The 15,988-nt window shown below is 44.0% G+C and overlaps 1 pseudogene across 1 annotated transcript; it reads right to left on the bottom strand.

Annotated features, from left to right (window-relative positions):
- Positions 1-7,630: 7,630 nt before the first annotated feature.
- On the bottom strand, positions 7,631-7,903 carry LOC116531349 (annotated as a pseudogene). The gene has a single exon (XR_004260382.1). The product of XR_004260382.1 is annotated as a 40S ribosomal protein S29 pseudogene (transcript).
- Between the last annotated feature and the right edge of the window lie 8,085 nt (positions 7,904-15,988).

Raw genomic sequence — 15,988 nt, 5'->3', positions numbered from 1 at the left:
GCTGAGGCAGGAGAATTGCCTGAAGCCAGGAGGCGGAGGTTGCGGTGAGCCGAGATCGCGCCATTGCACTCCAGCCTGGGTAACAAGAGCGGAAAAAAAAAAAAAAAAAAATTTCTAAAAAAAAAAAAAAGGAACTGTGGATTACATATACAATGGAATGCTACTCAGCCATAAAAAGGAATGAATTAATGGCATTCCCAACCTGGTTGGGATTGGAGACCATTGTTCTAAGTGAAGTAACTCAGGAATGGAAAAGTAAACATGGTACTTCTCACTCATAAGTGGGTGCCAGCCTATGAGGATGCAAAGGGGTAAGAATGATACAGTGGACTTTGGGGACTTGGGGGAAAAGGGTAGGAGGAGTGAGGGTTAAAAGGCTACAAACTGAGTTCACTGTATACTGCTCGGGTGATGGGTGCACAAAATCTCACAAATCACCACCAAAGAACTTATGTAACCAAATACTACATGTTCTAAAAAACCTATGAAATTCAAAAAACTAAAAAAAAAAAAAACTTTTAAATTTAAAAATAAATGTATAAAAATCAGCAGAGCCCACACTATTGAGCTGTGGGTTGAAGGACTTCTGGTTCTTTCCAGGCCCATAGGAATTAGACCCCAGGGTATGACAGATTAGCCAAATAAGTATGAAAACTCTATCTGCCATCTCAAACAGAACAGTCTTGGAGAACAGAAACATCTGGCATAAATGGAAAATGCTAGCCAGGTGTTTTAAATGAGTTCATTTTTGAAAACTCAAACTATTTTACTCCGTCCCTCCTTACCCTAAGGCTGAGTTTCTCAACATGGACACTGTTGACTGCATGAGCCGGATAACTCTTAGTTACAAGGGCTGTCCTGGCTTTACAGATGTTTCACAGCATCTCTGGCCCTGCTACCCAGTGGATGCTATTTGCAAACCACATGCCTTTCCCCAGTTGTGGCTTCATTAGTCTTTAGTGATATAAATTGCAAATATTTCCCCCCAGCTTGTCATGTATTTTCTGGCATTGCTTCTGGTGATTTTGGAATATACTTTTTAAATGTAGTCAACTTTAATAATTTTTCTTTTATTATTTCTGGATTTGAGTCATAGAAAAATTTTCTCTATTCACAAGGAGCAATCTTTAGATTGTTTCTGGATTTTGTTTCTGAATACCGAGTCACATTTTCTGGATTTTGAGTCATAGAAAATCTTTCTAATGTTGAGTCATAGTTAGAAAACATAGATTGTTTCTGGACTTTGAGTCATAGTTAGAAAATCTTTCTCTATTCACAAAGAGCAATCAAGAACTGAAAGTCCTTGAACACACAGCTCGATAGTGTTGGCTCTGCTCGTTTTTATACATTTATTTTTAAATTTAAATCTCCATTCACAAAAAGAAATATCTTTAAAAAAAGAATCTCTAGATTATAGAGTTCACCAATATTTTCTTCTACCATCTGTATGGTTTTATTTTTTATATTTAGATTGCTGATCCCTTTAAAGTTTATTCTGGTGTATGGGAAATAGAGATCCAATTTTAACTCACTTTCAAGTGACTTTCATTTTTTTACCTCTGTTTATTGAAAATCCATATTTTCACTAATGTCTTCACATGCCACCTATGTTATTTATCAAATAGCTACATATACTTGGGTCTGATTCTGGACTATTTGGTTCTGTTGATCAGATTATTTCAATTATAGAGGCTTACTCATATGATTTAATATCTTCTACAGTGCATTCTCCTTACTGTTCTTCTGCTTCAAATTTTCCTGGCTGTCCTTGCTGCTTTTTCTCCTATACAAACTTTCTTTTTCCCAGATGGAGTCTCACTCTGTTGCCCAGGCTGGAGCACAGTGGTGCAATCTTGGCTTACTGCAAGGTCCATCTCCTGAGTTCAAGCAATTCTCTTGCCTCAGTACTCCTGAGTAGCTGGGATTACAGGCACATGTTACCACACCCAGCTAATTTTTGTGTTTTTAGTAGAGATGAGGTTTCACCGTGTTGGCCAGCTGGTCTAGAACTCCTGAACTCATGATCTGCCTTCCTTAGCCTCCCAAAGTGCTGGGATTACAGGTGTGAGCCACCGCGCCTGTCCTCTCCCATACAAACTTAAGAGTCAACTTGTCCAGCTCTAAAAAAAAAATCCTGTTGGCGGTGCATGGTGGCTCACACCTGTAGTATCAGCACTTTGGGAGGCCGAGGAGGGTGGATCACTTGAGGTCAGGAGCTCAAGACCAGTCTGGCAATCATGGTGAAACTTCATGTCTACTAAGAATACAAAAATTAGCCAGGCGTGGTGGTGTGCACCTTTAATTCTAGCTGCTTGGGAGTCTAAAGTAGGAGAATTGCTTGAACCCGGAAGGCAAAAGTTGCAGTGAGCTGAGATGGAGCCACTGTACTCCAGCCTGGATGACAGAGTGAGACCCTGTCTAAAAAAAAAAAAAAAAAAAAAAATTGTTTTTTAATAAAATTAAAGTATAGACAAAATTAAAATTCAAATTAAAAAAAAATAAATTTTGTTGGTAATTTTTTTGGAACATATTGAATTTACATATTACTTTGTTATAAACCAACATTTGTACTTTGATTTAGCTGTTCTAGCCAATAACATGCTGGGTCTTTCTATTCATTCAAATATTTTTCCTTTTTCCTTTAAAGTTTTCTTCATGTAAGATTTGCACATTTCTTGTTTAGTTTATTTCTTTTATTTTTTATTTTTTTGAGATGGAGTCTCACTTTGTCACCCAGGCTGGAGTGCAGTGGCATGATCTCAGCCCACTGCAGTCTCTGCCTCCTGAGTTCAAGCGATTCTTCTGCCTCAGCCTCCCGAGTAGCTGGAACTACAGGTGGATGCCACCATGCCCAGCTAATGTTTGTATTTTTAGTAGAGACAGGGTTTCACCATGTTGGTTAGGATGGCCTCAATCTCTTGACCTTGTGATCCACCCACCTCAGCCTCCCAAAATGCTGAGATTCCAGGCATGAGCCACCACGCCCAGACTGTTTAGTTTATTTCTAGTTATTTTATCTCTTTGTTGATATTGTATGTAATCAAGTTTCTACCATTATATTTTCCACTAGCTTTTTTTTGTGGATGAGAAAAGTGTTTTTATGTATTAACTTTATAACCTGCTGCCTTACTGAATTTTCTTACTATTTTTATTTTTTATTGATTCTTTTAAGTCATCTATAGCTATACCGTACCACCTATAAATAGAAATAGTTGTACTTCTTTCTCCAATGTTCGTTTCTCTAAATGTTTTCTCTTGTTTTATTGCATTGGCTGATACCTTCAATAGCGCAAATTGCCTAACCACTTGTGACGTTAGTATCTACAAAATGAAAGAGTGAGCCCATATGGTTTCACCAAAGGGCAAGGCATTCCTAGCCTCAATTGCTTCTTCTCAAAATAGGTTTACTGGGTAGGGAGACCTAGGAAGGGGTTCTGCAGTCTGGCATTCTCTACCATCCTGCCTGGATTTAAATTAGGTTGAAGAACTATTTCCAAATTATGTAGTTTAATAATTCTGGGCTCAGCTTCCTCCTAGAAAGACATACCTGGCATAAAGTTGTTTCATACGTGTTTATCACATTTTCATTGCATCATACTCTAACAGTCTTATAATGAAAAAACAATCAAAACCGAAAGTAGCCAGGTTTTTAATAATAAATGAGATGAGTACACAATTGGAGAACTACTCTGATGAGCGGTTCTGATGCTCACGGGACAAAGGCCTGGGTTTACAGTTGTCTATAGTCAAACGTGAAAAAGTCGTTTGATGTGGCACCACTGGAAATGCGTAAAAGCCATTTCTTCCTCTCTTTTTAGCCATTTGCAGAGGGGAAAGGAGAGGGGGTGCTGGCATTCTCTAAAAGAGAGCCCTGGAAAACCCATCTCCAGAGCCTCATGCCTGGAGTTCTAAAGGTAACATTCAGGCCTTTCTGTATTTTTTCTCTTTCCCCTCTTTCTCATTGAATAAAAAATTGGGCAATCATGCAATATATACTTGGGGCTAACCTCCTGGTGGAGAGTCTTGCCCTTTCTCTGGACCCAGAGTGAGGAAGGAAAGATAAGCGGGGGTGAATCAATGGACCTCCAAGTCTCATTTTAGTTTCCCTCAGAACTTTTCAGGGACTGGGCCTTCACTCAAGAAATTTCCCAGGTAGCTGTCTTGAAAACTGAGTTCAGGGTGCCTCTAAGCTGTCTCAGTGCCAGGCGATGGCTGGAGGAGAGGTTAAGGCCAGTTTTAGAGGACACTAGAGAGCCGAAGGCAGGAGTCTCATAGTCCACTTACAGGGGATCACACTCACAATTGTTGTTCAACAGAACCGGTGATTCATTGGTGTTTAATGTTCAGGAAATTATTTCAAACATAAGATGTCATAACAAAGACCTGACTCCAGGGAAAGTCTTTTTCTTTCCCACCAGCTTAATTGGTCCCTGCTGCTAACCATGACGAAAAACACATAACTTTTACTTAGCAATTTTTTTAAACTTCTCTGGATAGGGGCTAGTTCAGTTTTGGTTTGAAAGGACTTCAGTACTCCATGTACAATAAAAGTAAACAAAGCCTTTTTGGTGTATAAACCAAAAAACATCTGAGACAAGCATCAATCAACTTAGAAGTTTACTTTACCAAGATTAAGGACATGCCCATGACATAGACTCAGGAGGTCGTGAGAACATGTGCCTAAGGTGATTGGGGCACAGCTTGGCTTTATACATTCTGGGGAGACACAAGACATCAATCAATACATATAAGATGTACATCGGTTTGGTTTGGAAAGGTGAAACAACTCGAAGTGGGTGGAAAGGCTCCAGGTCATAGGTAGATTCAAAGATTTTCTGATTTGCAATTGGTTTGAAAGTGTTTATCTGAAGACCTGGAATCAATAGAAGGCAGTATCTGGCTTACAATAAGGGGTTGTGGAGACCAAGGTTCTTATTACACAGATGAAGTCTCCGGGTAGCAGGCTTCAGAGAAAATAGATTGTAAATGTCTCTTATCAGACTTAAAAAGGTGCCAGACTCTAGGTAATTCTCTTCTGGATCCGGAAAAGGACCTGGAAAAGGGAAGGATTCTCTACAGAATGTAGATTTCCCCCACAAGAGACAGTTTTGCAGGGCCATTTCAAAATATGCCAAATAAATACATTTTGAGGTAAAATACTTCGATTTCTCTCAGGGCCGGCTATCTGTCATGTGATGCTATACTAGAGCCTAGCTGGAATTTGCTGTCTGATGGCTTAAAAAAAAAAAAAAGCTGTTTTATTGGTGTTAGAACTAGGGCATTTTCATTCCCAAGTCATTAGTTACGTAGGGACAGTAGGTGGGATGGAGAAAAACAGAGTTGGATTCAGGCCTGACACACGTGGAGAGAGTCATCTCAGAACACTCTTTCAAGAAACTTATCTGGGAAGAATGAGAAGGCGAACTGGAGCTGGAGGTGGGACCTTGTCTTTTGAGACAGGAGCCTTGGCCGAGACCCATACAATGTGTGAGGAGAGGTATCACACCTCTTCCACCCCTGCAAATTGATACTCTCATATTTAAAATCTGAGTTAAGGCCCGGCACGGTGGCTCACAGCTGTAATCCCAGCACTTTGGGAGGCCGAGGTGGGTGGATCATTTGAGGTCAGGAGTCTGAGACCAGCGCGGCTAACATGATAAAACCCCATCTCCACTAAAAATACAAAAAAAAAAAAAAATTAGCTGGGCATGGTGGTACATGCCTATAATCCCAGCTACTCAGGAGGTTGAGGCAGGAAAATTGTTTGAATCTTGGAGGTGGAGGATGCCGTGAGCCAAGATCGTACCACTGGACTCCAGCCTGGGCGACAGACTGAGACTCCATCTCAAAAAAATCTTAATAATTAATTAATTAATTAGCTGAGTGTGGTAGTGGGTGCCTGTAATCCTAGCTACTTGAGAGGCTGAGGGAGGAGAATCACTTTAATCCAGGAAGCAGAGGTTGCAGTGAGCCGAGATCGCGCCATTGCACTCCAGCCTGGGTGTCACAGCGAGACTCTGTTTCAAAAATTAGACAAATAAACATAAAAATAAAATCTGAGTTAAATTTAAATAATTGTATTGTTCTAGAGTTTTTTTGTTTTTTTTTTTAATATCACTGGTCATAAGAATTTGAGGAATAGCTAAATAACAAAATAGAGGTATCTCTCTCTGTCTTTCTTTCTTTTTCCGTAACAAGAGAAGCTAATCTTCTTATCTGGTCTGGAATCACTTGGGTGACATTTCAAAATGTAAGTTAAGAGCCAGGTGGGCAGGTGCCCATTGAGTTGGGATGGACCGCAGCTGACTGCGCAGCCTCCCTTGAGCTCCCAGGACTTTGCTGAAGGGAGTGGGGTCAATTTGCATGAGAAGCTCAGGAAAACTGCTCCTCCGGTGCCATTAGAGACACCTAGTGGGCTTCACCAGAGTAGTGCTGACCACAGCTACAAAGCTCCGGTGACAACAAAGCTCCTAAAACTGAAAACGTAAGCACGCAAACAAAAATAACTTCAGGCCGGGCGCAGTGACTCACGGCTGTAATCCCAGCACTTTGGGAGGCCAAGGTGAGTGTATCTCAAGGTCAGGAGTTTAAGATCAGCCTGGCCAATACTGTGAAACCCCATCTCTACTGAAAATACAAAAATTGACCGGGCATGGTGGCTCACACCTGTAGTCCTAGCACTTCAGGAGGCCGAGGCGGGTGGATCACGTGAGGTCAGGAGTTCAAGACCAGGCTGACCAACTTGGAGCCCATCTCTTCTAATAATACAAAATTAGTGGAGCATGGTGGCACATGCCTGTAATCCCAGCTACTCGGGTGGCTGAGGCAAGAGAGTCTCTTGAACCCGGGAGGCAGAAGTCGCAGTGAGCCGAGATCGCACCACTGCACTCCAGACTGGGCAACAAAGTGAGACTCTGTCTCAAAAAAAAAAAAAAATTGGTTGCAAACAGGACTCAGTGATTATGAGGCTACAGTCAGTCAGTGTGTGTCTGGTGCCATGGTGAACACACCCCTTGCGCCCTGCCGCCATGGCACAAGGGGTGCTCTGGGAGACACGGGCTGGAATTGGACCTGCATTGCAGCCGGGCGGCCTTGGAGACCCAGAAGGGGGCATCCTTGGGCAAACTTTATGCTCCCCCTGAAGGGATCCCTTTGAAGATCCCCGGGGCTTTCACACAAAGGGCAAAGGGTCTAATTCCAAAACATAGGTTCGGGTATTACAGAGTAAAGAGAGGGCACGAGACATGCATTTTCATTATGTCTACTTAGTGAAGGGTGGGCAGACATTTTCATTATTTTTTGTTTTGTTTGTTTGTTTGTTTGTTTGTTTTTGAGACAGAGTCTCGCTGTTGCCGAGGCTGGAGTGCAGTGATGGAATCTCGGCTTACTATAACATCTGCCTCCTGGTTCAAGTGATTCTCCTGCCTCCACCTCCCGAGTAGCTGGGGTTACAGGCGCCTGGCTAACTTTCATATTTTTAGTAGAGACGGAGTTTCACCATGTTGGCCAGGCTGGTCTCAAACTCCTGGCCTTAGGTGATCTGCCTGCCTCAGCCTCCTAAGGTGCTGGGATTACAGGCGTGAGCTACCACATCTGGCCCATTTTCATTATTATTATTATTATTTTTTTGTTTTGTTTTTTAAAATGTTTATTTTATGTACAAAGAACTATCATGGTTTTTCATGGTAGGTGTCTTGGATAATCCTTTGAAGATCATTTAGTCCAACTTAATGAAACCCATATCCTTCGCGTACTGACGGAAACACTGGCGGCACATATTGAGACCATATTTCCGGATCAAACCGTGCCGGTTTGAACAGACTCGACAAGAGCGAGAACCCTGGCGGAATTTTCACGGGTGGCTCCAGTACAGCTGCTGGTGACCCATCTTGCTCTCAGAAAGGCAACGAGGTAAAAGGACCATTTTCATTATTTTTAAACAAAGGCAAGCAATTTACTTTCTCGGTGCTCACCTGAAGTAGAGAACCTCAACCCCTTACCACGAAAACAGATAATCTGTTCACTGAGCCCCAAGGACAAAGCAGCCAGGGTTGAGAAAGCAGCCAGGTTGAGGAAACCTCAGACTTCCTCTCTGACTCCTCCCACCTAACCATTCCCTCAATACACAAGCTCCTTTCTTTCCCAAGGCTATTCCCATTTCCAAAAGCAATGTAAGATCTGCCCAAGAACAGCGGGGAGTTCTTATCCATTCTGTTGTCCTAGCAACCTGAGGGCGAAGTTCTTTAGATCACTGACAGTGCCGTTCTTCCGGTAAGTTGATCTTTGCTTATCAGCTTTAATAACTTTATTATACGAAATACCCAGCCTTGATGAAGTAACAATGACTCACTCACTCACACCACAGTTAGTGAGTGAGTCATTTTAAGATGAAGTCTCCAAAGTCTTGCTCTGTCGCCCGGGCTGGAGTGCAGTGGCGCAGTCTCGGCTCACTGCAACCTATATGCCTCATAGCCACTATGCCTGGCTAATTTTTTTATTTTTAGTAGAGACGGGTTTCCCCATGTTGGTCAGGCTAGTCTAGAACTCCTGACCTCGTGATCCGCCTGCCTCGGCCTCCCCAAGTGCAGAGATTACAGGAGTGAGGCACCGGGCCCAGCCTCATTCCGCAAACTTTTATGGTGCACTCACTATGGGCCGGGAGCTACACTAGGAACTGGTGACATGAAGACAGGTGACACGGTCCCTGGGCTCAAGATAAAGACACGTGTGCAAACAAATGAAATATGATGTGATATGTGCTCTAATGGTGCTAAGGATAAAAGGATAAGGGGGAAGAAAAAGTAGCAACAATTTGTCTGACTGGGAGAATGAAGAAAGGTGTCACAGAGTCCCTAACACTTGAGCTGCGAATGAGAAAGAGCATGAGCTGGCCAGGTGACACACAGGAGGAGCATACTCCAACCTAGGAGATTGGGAAATGGGCCAAAATATAGCTTACTATGTAATTAAGTATGAGAGAGTTTAGACTGGACACTTCTGGTTAGTCACACCCGTAAGTTTTATTTCATTTTAGAGGCAGTGGAGAGCCTCTGCAGGATTCTGAGCCCCGTGGTCCCATCATCAGAGTTATGTGTGGCGGTGGTACCAACCTTTTTGGCACCAGGGATGGGTTTTGTGGAAGGCTATTTTTCCATGGACGGGAGAGGGTGGTTTCGGGATGATTGAATCACATTATATTTATTGTGCACTTTGTTTTCAGTGGGAGCCTTGAGCTTGTTTTCCTGCAACTATATGGTCCCTATATGGGGGTGAGGAAGACAATGACAGATCATCAGGCATTAGATTGTCATAAGGAGTGTGCAACCCAGATCCCTTGAGTGTGCAGTTCACAATAGGGTTTGTGCTCCATGAGAATCTAATGCTGCCTAATCTGATACAAGGCAGAGCTCTGGCGGTAATGCAAGCAATGAGGAGCTGCTGCAAATACAGATAAAGCTTCACTAGCTCACTCATTAGCGGCTCATCTGCTGCTGTGTGGCCTGGTTCCTAACAGGCTACAAGCGAGTTCAGTCTGTGCCCTGGGGGTTGGAAACCCCTGGTGTATGGGAAAGACTACTCTGCAGCAATGTGGACAAATAGGATGAGGGTGAGCTGTCAAGGAAGACGGGGACAGATAGCAGAGCTGTTTAAAAAGGAGGTTAGATGTATGGGTGTGGTGGCTCGTGTCTGTAATCCCAGCACTTTGGGAGGCCAAGGCGGCAGATCACGAGGTCAGGGGTTCGAGACCAGCCTGAACAACATGGTGAATCCCAATCTCTACTAAAAATACAAAAATTAGCCAGGCATGGTAGCACCCACCTGTAATCCCAACTACTGAGGAGGCTGAGGCAGGAGAATTGCTTGAACCTGGGAGGCAGAGGATGCAGTGAGCCAAGATAGTGCCATTGCACACACCAGCTGGGAGACAGAGGGAGACTCTGTCAAAAAAAAAAAAAAAAGGAGGATAGACAGGGCTTGGAGATTAGTGGATGGGTAGGTAAGGAAGGAGGAGTCTAGCATGACTCTCACTAACTCGGACCAGCAGGGGAATGGCTGTGACAATAAACAAGATTGGGAAAACAGGAAAGTGAGCAAATTTAGAAGGGAAAATGAATTCTGTTTTTGGCATGGTGTGGAGGGCTTGGGAGAGAGGTTTAGGCGTCAGGTGTTAACGTGAGGTGAAATGGATATAGCTGAAGTCATGGGTGTGGTGGGGTTTTGCAGGGACCCCAGGAAGGCCAGTGTATAAGGGAGAGTAGAGAGAAAAGAACCAGAAAAAGACAAGGAGAGGTCAAAGAGGTGTGCAAAGAGCCAGGGAAGAGAGATATTTATTTATTTATTATTTATTTATTTATTTATTTTTGAGACAGGGTCTCACTCTGTTGCTCAGGCTGGAGTGCAGTGGCTCGGCTCGCTGCATCCTCTGGCTCCCAGGTTCAAGCAATTCTCCTGCTTCAGCCTCCCAAGTAGCTGAGATTACAGTCACATATCACCACGCCTGGCTACTGTTTGTATTTTTAGTAGAGACGGGGTTTCACCTTGTTGGTCAGGCTGGTCTGGAACTCCCAACCTTATGATCTGCCCACCTTGCCCTCCCAAAGTGCTAGGATTACAGGCCTGAGCCACCGGGCCTGGCTGAGAGTTCTTAACAACAAACAAAACGGGAGAGTTTTAGAGAAGGAACTGAGCAGTTTGGGGCTCCAGGTGGGGCAGGAGTGGGTGACCATGGTTGAGCGGCAGTGGCCTTCAAATTGGGCCGGGTAGGAGCTGGTGGGTCAGATGGGTCAGTCCTCTCCAGGACACTGAAAGCTGCAAAGGCGTGAGCGGATGCTAGTGGAGGGATGGATGTTGGGGAAGCTGAGTCAGATGCTCAAATCTTCCATACGTGGGTCTGAAATGACCAGGGGAAATGAAGGCAGAGGCTGCTGTCTCCTGGTGGCCTGGGAAGGGCCAAGAGCCAGGGAGCTCTCCCGTGCCTCCCAGCCCGGAGTTGGAGGGAGAAGAACCTGCGACCACAGCACAGAGCACTGTAGGGGAGGCGGGGCTCGAGGGAGATGGCGCCGCGCTCCCAGATGGTCAGAGAAAGCGACAGGGTGTGTCGCAAGGCACAGCGTGGGATGAGTCACCGAGAGCAAGGCACGGATCCCGGGAAGGGTGGGGAGATGAGCCGGGAAGGGCTTGCCTCGGGTATGTGAGCTGAGGTACACCCAGAAAAAAGCGGCTCGAGGCTACTGAAAGCAACAGGCACAGCCGGTCCTGCCAAGAAGCTATTTCCTGCGTGGAGTAGGGGACTCCGGGTCAACCCCTATCCCCGGTCCTCCCGGGACGAGGGGGCTGCGGGAGCTGCGGAGGGGGCTCCGCCAGGGAGGACGGTTCCAGGGTCCCTAGGCCGCCGCCCACTCCCGGGAGTGCTCCTTCCTCTCAGCTGTGCACGAAGCATCTGCTGCCTGGCAAGAGCCCGCCCCTCTGCGCAGAGCCAGCTGCAGCCGAGTGCGCCCGGGTGCCCTCTGCCGAGCAAACAGCCCACGGTGGGCGTCGCACTGCTCCCTGGCGGCGGAGCGCTTGCGCCACCCGGCTCGCCAAGCCGGGAAGGGGTCCGGGAGAACGCGGCTGGGGCACGGGGGATCTCAGGGTGGGGCTCTGGGGGATGAGGCTGAGGCCCGCGGGGGACCGGGCTGGGGCGAGAAGGCTCTCAGGGCCTCTTGCAACAGAATGTTTCGATGCTGTTTTTAATTCTACAAATGTAAGCCTCTCCACTAAATCCAAGCTCAGCCCAGAGGACTGTTCTATAATACATACACTTTAGTTTAAAAACGTTGTAAATGTAGCATGTGTCCTTGTAACGAACTCAAGCAATCCAAAATTACAGAAAGTAAAGAATGGATTTTTAGCTGGGCATGGTGGCGCGTGCCTGTAATCCCAGCTACTCAGGAGGCTGAGGCAGGAGAATTGCCTGAACCCAGGAGGCGGAGGTTGCGGTGAGCCGAGATCGCGCCATTGCACTCCAGCCTGGGTAACAAGAGCGAAACTCCGTCTCAAAAAAAAAAAAAAAAAAAAAAAATGGATTATACTTCTCCTTTCTCCCCCAGGCATCCTTACATACATTAAGGACGTGTATATATGGAAATATTACCGGGAGTCCTGGTTATCCCAAAAGGGGTTCTTTCCTGCTGTGTGGCGAGGCCAATCCACGCAACCGAAAGTGAGTGTCAAGCAGTGCAGGCTTCGTTCAACGGCTATGGAATTGCAAGATCTGCAATCAGCTCAGCTTGTGAGAGCTGGGAAGCTGCAGACGAAACTTTCTTTAATGAAGGGGACAGGCATTAAGAGCCGATGCAGGAATATTTATGCTTCTCTTGGGAAAGGACGGAGATTTTCCTGGAATCAAGGAACCCCTTTTTTTCTGTCCCTTCTTGGTCTCTTCCAGTCGTTGTCATGGTGACTGTCAATTACCATGGCGCTGGTGGGAGTGTCACTTAACATGAAAATAGGATGATAATGAAGCTGGAGATTCGTGAGGGGTGCCATCTTGGATTTCGCCAGCTTCAGCTGGTTTCTTCCTAAGAAGGAACTTCTGAACACAGGCATTCTGTTTCCTGAAAGGAAGCAGAGTTACAGCTGAGGAGGAATTTAGCCCTGTCACCTATGCTATCGCATTGGGCAACAAAAGCAAGGTGGGGGGTCCAGCGAAGTCACGCAGGCACTGCAATGGGTAACAGACTTAGCTACATTTATGCAGCATTTTTACAAAAATGAAGCCATAGTGTCTGTAAAGGAAGTTATGCTAACAAACAACGAAACTAGCAGGCACCGAGACTCCTTCTGACACTTTTATTTATTTAAAAATAAAATAGTTTTATTTTTCCCTGACAACAAATGAGGTTAACAGAGCATGATTATCATCCACGGGACCCTTGTAAAAAGACAGGCTGGATACATTTGCGCTAAGGGAAGAAACTGCGGCGCCGACAGTGGGCTGCTGGCTCCGCCCAGGGCACGAGGCGCGCACCGCTGCCTGGGCTGAGCGCAGAGGGGCGGGAAGAAATTGATCCCCCACTTAAAGCTTCTTTATTTCGCAGTCATTCTTTGCACTAGTTCTCAATTTGAGTCTGTTTTTCCCACTAGTGTGTAAGCTCCATGACTCCAGGAGACCAGGGGATCAGAGTTTGTTTTTGTTGAGAAGTGAGTCCTTTATACCCCAAATAGTGACTGACACAGAGAAGGTACTCGGTAAACACTTTTTTTTTAAATTGTACTTTAGGTTTTGGGGTACATGTGCAGGTCATGCAGGATTGTTGCATAGGTACATACATGGCAATGTGGTTTGCTGCCTCCATCCCCCCGACACCTATATATGGCATTTCTTCCCATGTTACCTCTCCCCAACCTCCCCACCCCGCGCTGTCCCTCCCCTATACCCAGTAATGGGATTGCTGGGTCAAATGGAATTTCTATTTCTTTTTTAAAGGAATGCCTGTCTGACTGAATCTTAATGATCTGAGCCTTCCAGGTTAATCTTTTCTTCTTTTATTGTTTGTTTAAAATACATTATGTTTAAGACCTTCTAACTGGTAAGCCTCCAAGATAGTGTTGTGCTGGGCTTACTTTATTCTGGTTTGGTTTCCATGATCCCAATTCACTTGTTACTTGCTTCTCTTTTGACTTCACAATGAGATGCAACTTTTAATTTGTTAGAACACAAAACATAAGGGATTTTTTTTCCCATTATAATGTGAGATGTGACAGAGGTAAAATGTTTCTGAAAGACATAAAATAATTACATAAATTGTAATAAAATAATTATGACAATTTTCTATCTTTGGCTAAGGCATAGAACCATTCTTTAATACTAAACGAGGCTGGGCATGGTGGCTGTTAACCACCCCAGCACTTTGGGAGGCTAAGGTTGGCGGATTACTTGAGGCCAGGAGTTAGAGACCAGCCTGGCCAACATAACGAAACCCTGTCTTCTAAAAATACAAAAAAAAAAACCCAAAAAAACAAACAAAAAAAAAATTTAGCTGGGTGTGGGGCACGCACCTGTAGTCCCAGCTACTCAGGAAGCTGAGGCACCAGAAGCACTTGAACCAGGGACGAAGAAGTTTCAGTGAGCCGAGATATAGCGCCACTACCCTCCAGCCTGGGCAACAGCGCAAGACCCTGTCTCAAAATAAATTAAATACATAAATACATAAAATCCTAAACTATAGGACCAAGATTTGATCCAGAAAAGAGACTTTCTTATACTAATTTATACACTGTTCGTGTCAGATCCCATCTTTCTTTTATTAGATGAATCTGGAAAAGCAACTTAGAATAATTCAATCAGTCTAAAATTAGAATAACAGCTGATGAGATTACCAATAAGCAGTTTTGTATTAGTATTTTTAAAAGAAATTAGAAAAACATGATTTTAGGGGAGATCTTAGTATTATTAAGAATATCTTCTCATAGTTAACAGCATACATAATATATAAGTTAGAAATGTACTCTGCTAGCTCACATATATTTTAAAGCAGGGATTTTAGTGTCACTAAACTTTTATTTTTATTATTTTTATTTTTATTTATTTTTGTTACTAAACTTTTATTTAAAATAAGTTGTTTTAATAACTTTTTTTTTTTTTTTTTACTTTGGAATAACTTTAGATTCACAGAGAAGTTGGGTAATACAGGCAGTTACCATATGCCCCTAACACAGTTTCCCCTAATGGTAACAAATTACCATGGTAGTGCTGTGAATTCTTACAATGTTTGGTTGCCTCCACATCCATTTTGAATATTCATTGGACTTTCCCGTACCAAAATCAAGGCTCAATCACCCTGGACAAAATTGTCAGTTGTCCACCTTCTCCCAGTTCCTTTATGTGGTGGATCCAGATATCTGCCTCATACAACTACCTCCTGTTGACCACTTCCCTGTGGCACAGCTGGGTACAACCTACTGGCCACACTGACCCTCACACCCCACATAGAATGTGCAGATATGCCGCAGGGACCATCATTAAGTCTCTGGGTGGCCTCCTTGAACTCATGCCTGCTTGGGAAACCTGTTTGGGTAACACCTGGACCCAATAAAGTTGTTGGCGCATGAGTCCCTCTCTTGTTCTGCCAGCACTCCCTGATTTCCATGAATCTGGCCTACAAGTGTGCCACGTATCCCAGGACCTATAAGTAATAACCTGTTTCTTTTCTTTTCTTTCTTTCTTTTCTTTTTTTTTTTTTTTTTTTTTGGACAGAGTTTCCCTCTTGTTGCTCAGGCTGGAGTGCAATGGCATGATCTCGGTTCACTGCACCTTCTGCCTCCTGGGGTCAAGCCATTCCCCAGCCTTAGCCTCCCAAGTAGCTGAGATTACAGGCATGTGCCACCACATCCAGCTAATTTTGTATGTCTAGTAGAGACAGGGTTTCATCATGTTGGTCAGACTGGTCTCTTAACTCCTGACCTCAGGTGATCCACCTTCCTCAGCCTTTCAAAGTGCTGGGATTACAAGCGTGAGCTGCTGCATCCAGACAGTAATAAACTGTTTCTATCCGGTGTCTCCTAATTGTTGTAGGGGTGCTCAGCATCTTGAAGATCTTAAAGTAAAATTGATACATTTGTGGAAACTAAGATCCCAACATTGTTACATTACTATTAACTCCAGACTTCATTTGAGTTTCACAGTCTTTTCATTTATATCAGCCTAGGTATTTTCAAAATAGCATAAAAGAAGGATTTAATTTTACAGTGGTAATTTTTGAACAAACAGACAACATTCTTGAGAAACTGCTTGTTTATCAATTACACCATTAACTATATATTATATCAATATGCCTGAGAAAGCAGGCCTTAGTAAATGCATATGAAATATAATAACTGACAATGATAATACAATGACCAGGTAACTCAATAATTATGTCAGTCAATTGAATGACATAGTGTTTTTGAAATGTTAAAAAAAAAAAAGATAAATATAAATAAAACTCATATTAAGACAAAATTGGCT

The sequence above is a fragment of the Sapajus apella genome, unplaced genomic scaffold, assembly GCF_009761245.1.
Source record: "Sapajus apella isolate SASKATOON/1434 unplaced genomic scaffold, GSC_monkey_1.0 scaffold70, whole genome shotgun sequence".
NCBI classification, from domain to species: Eukaryota; Metazoa; Chordata; class Mammalia; order Primates; family Cebidae; genus Sapajus; species Sapajus apella.
The sequence above is the reverse complement of the archived record's forward strand: the minus strand, read 5'-3'. Positions and strand labels throughout refer to the sequence as shown.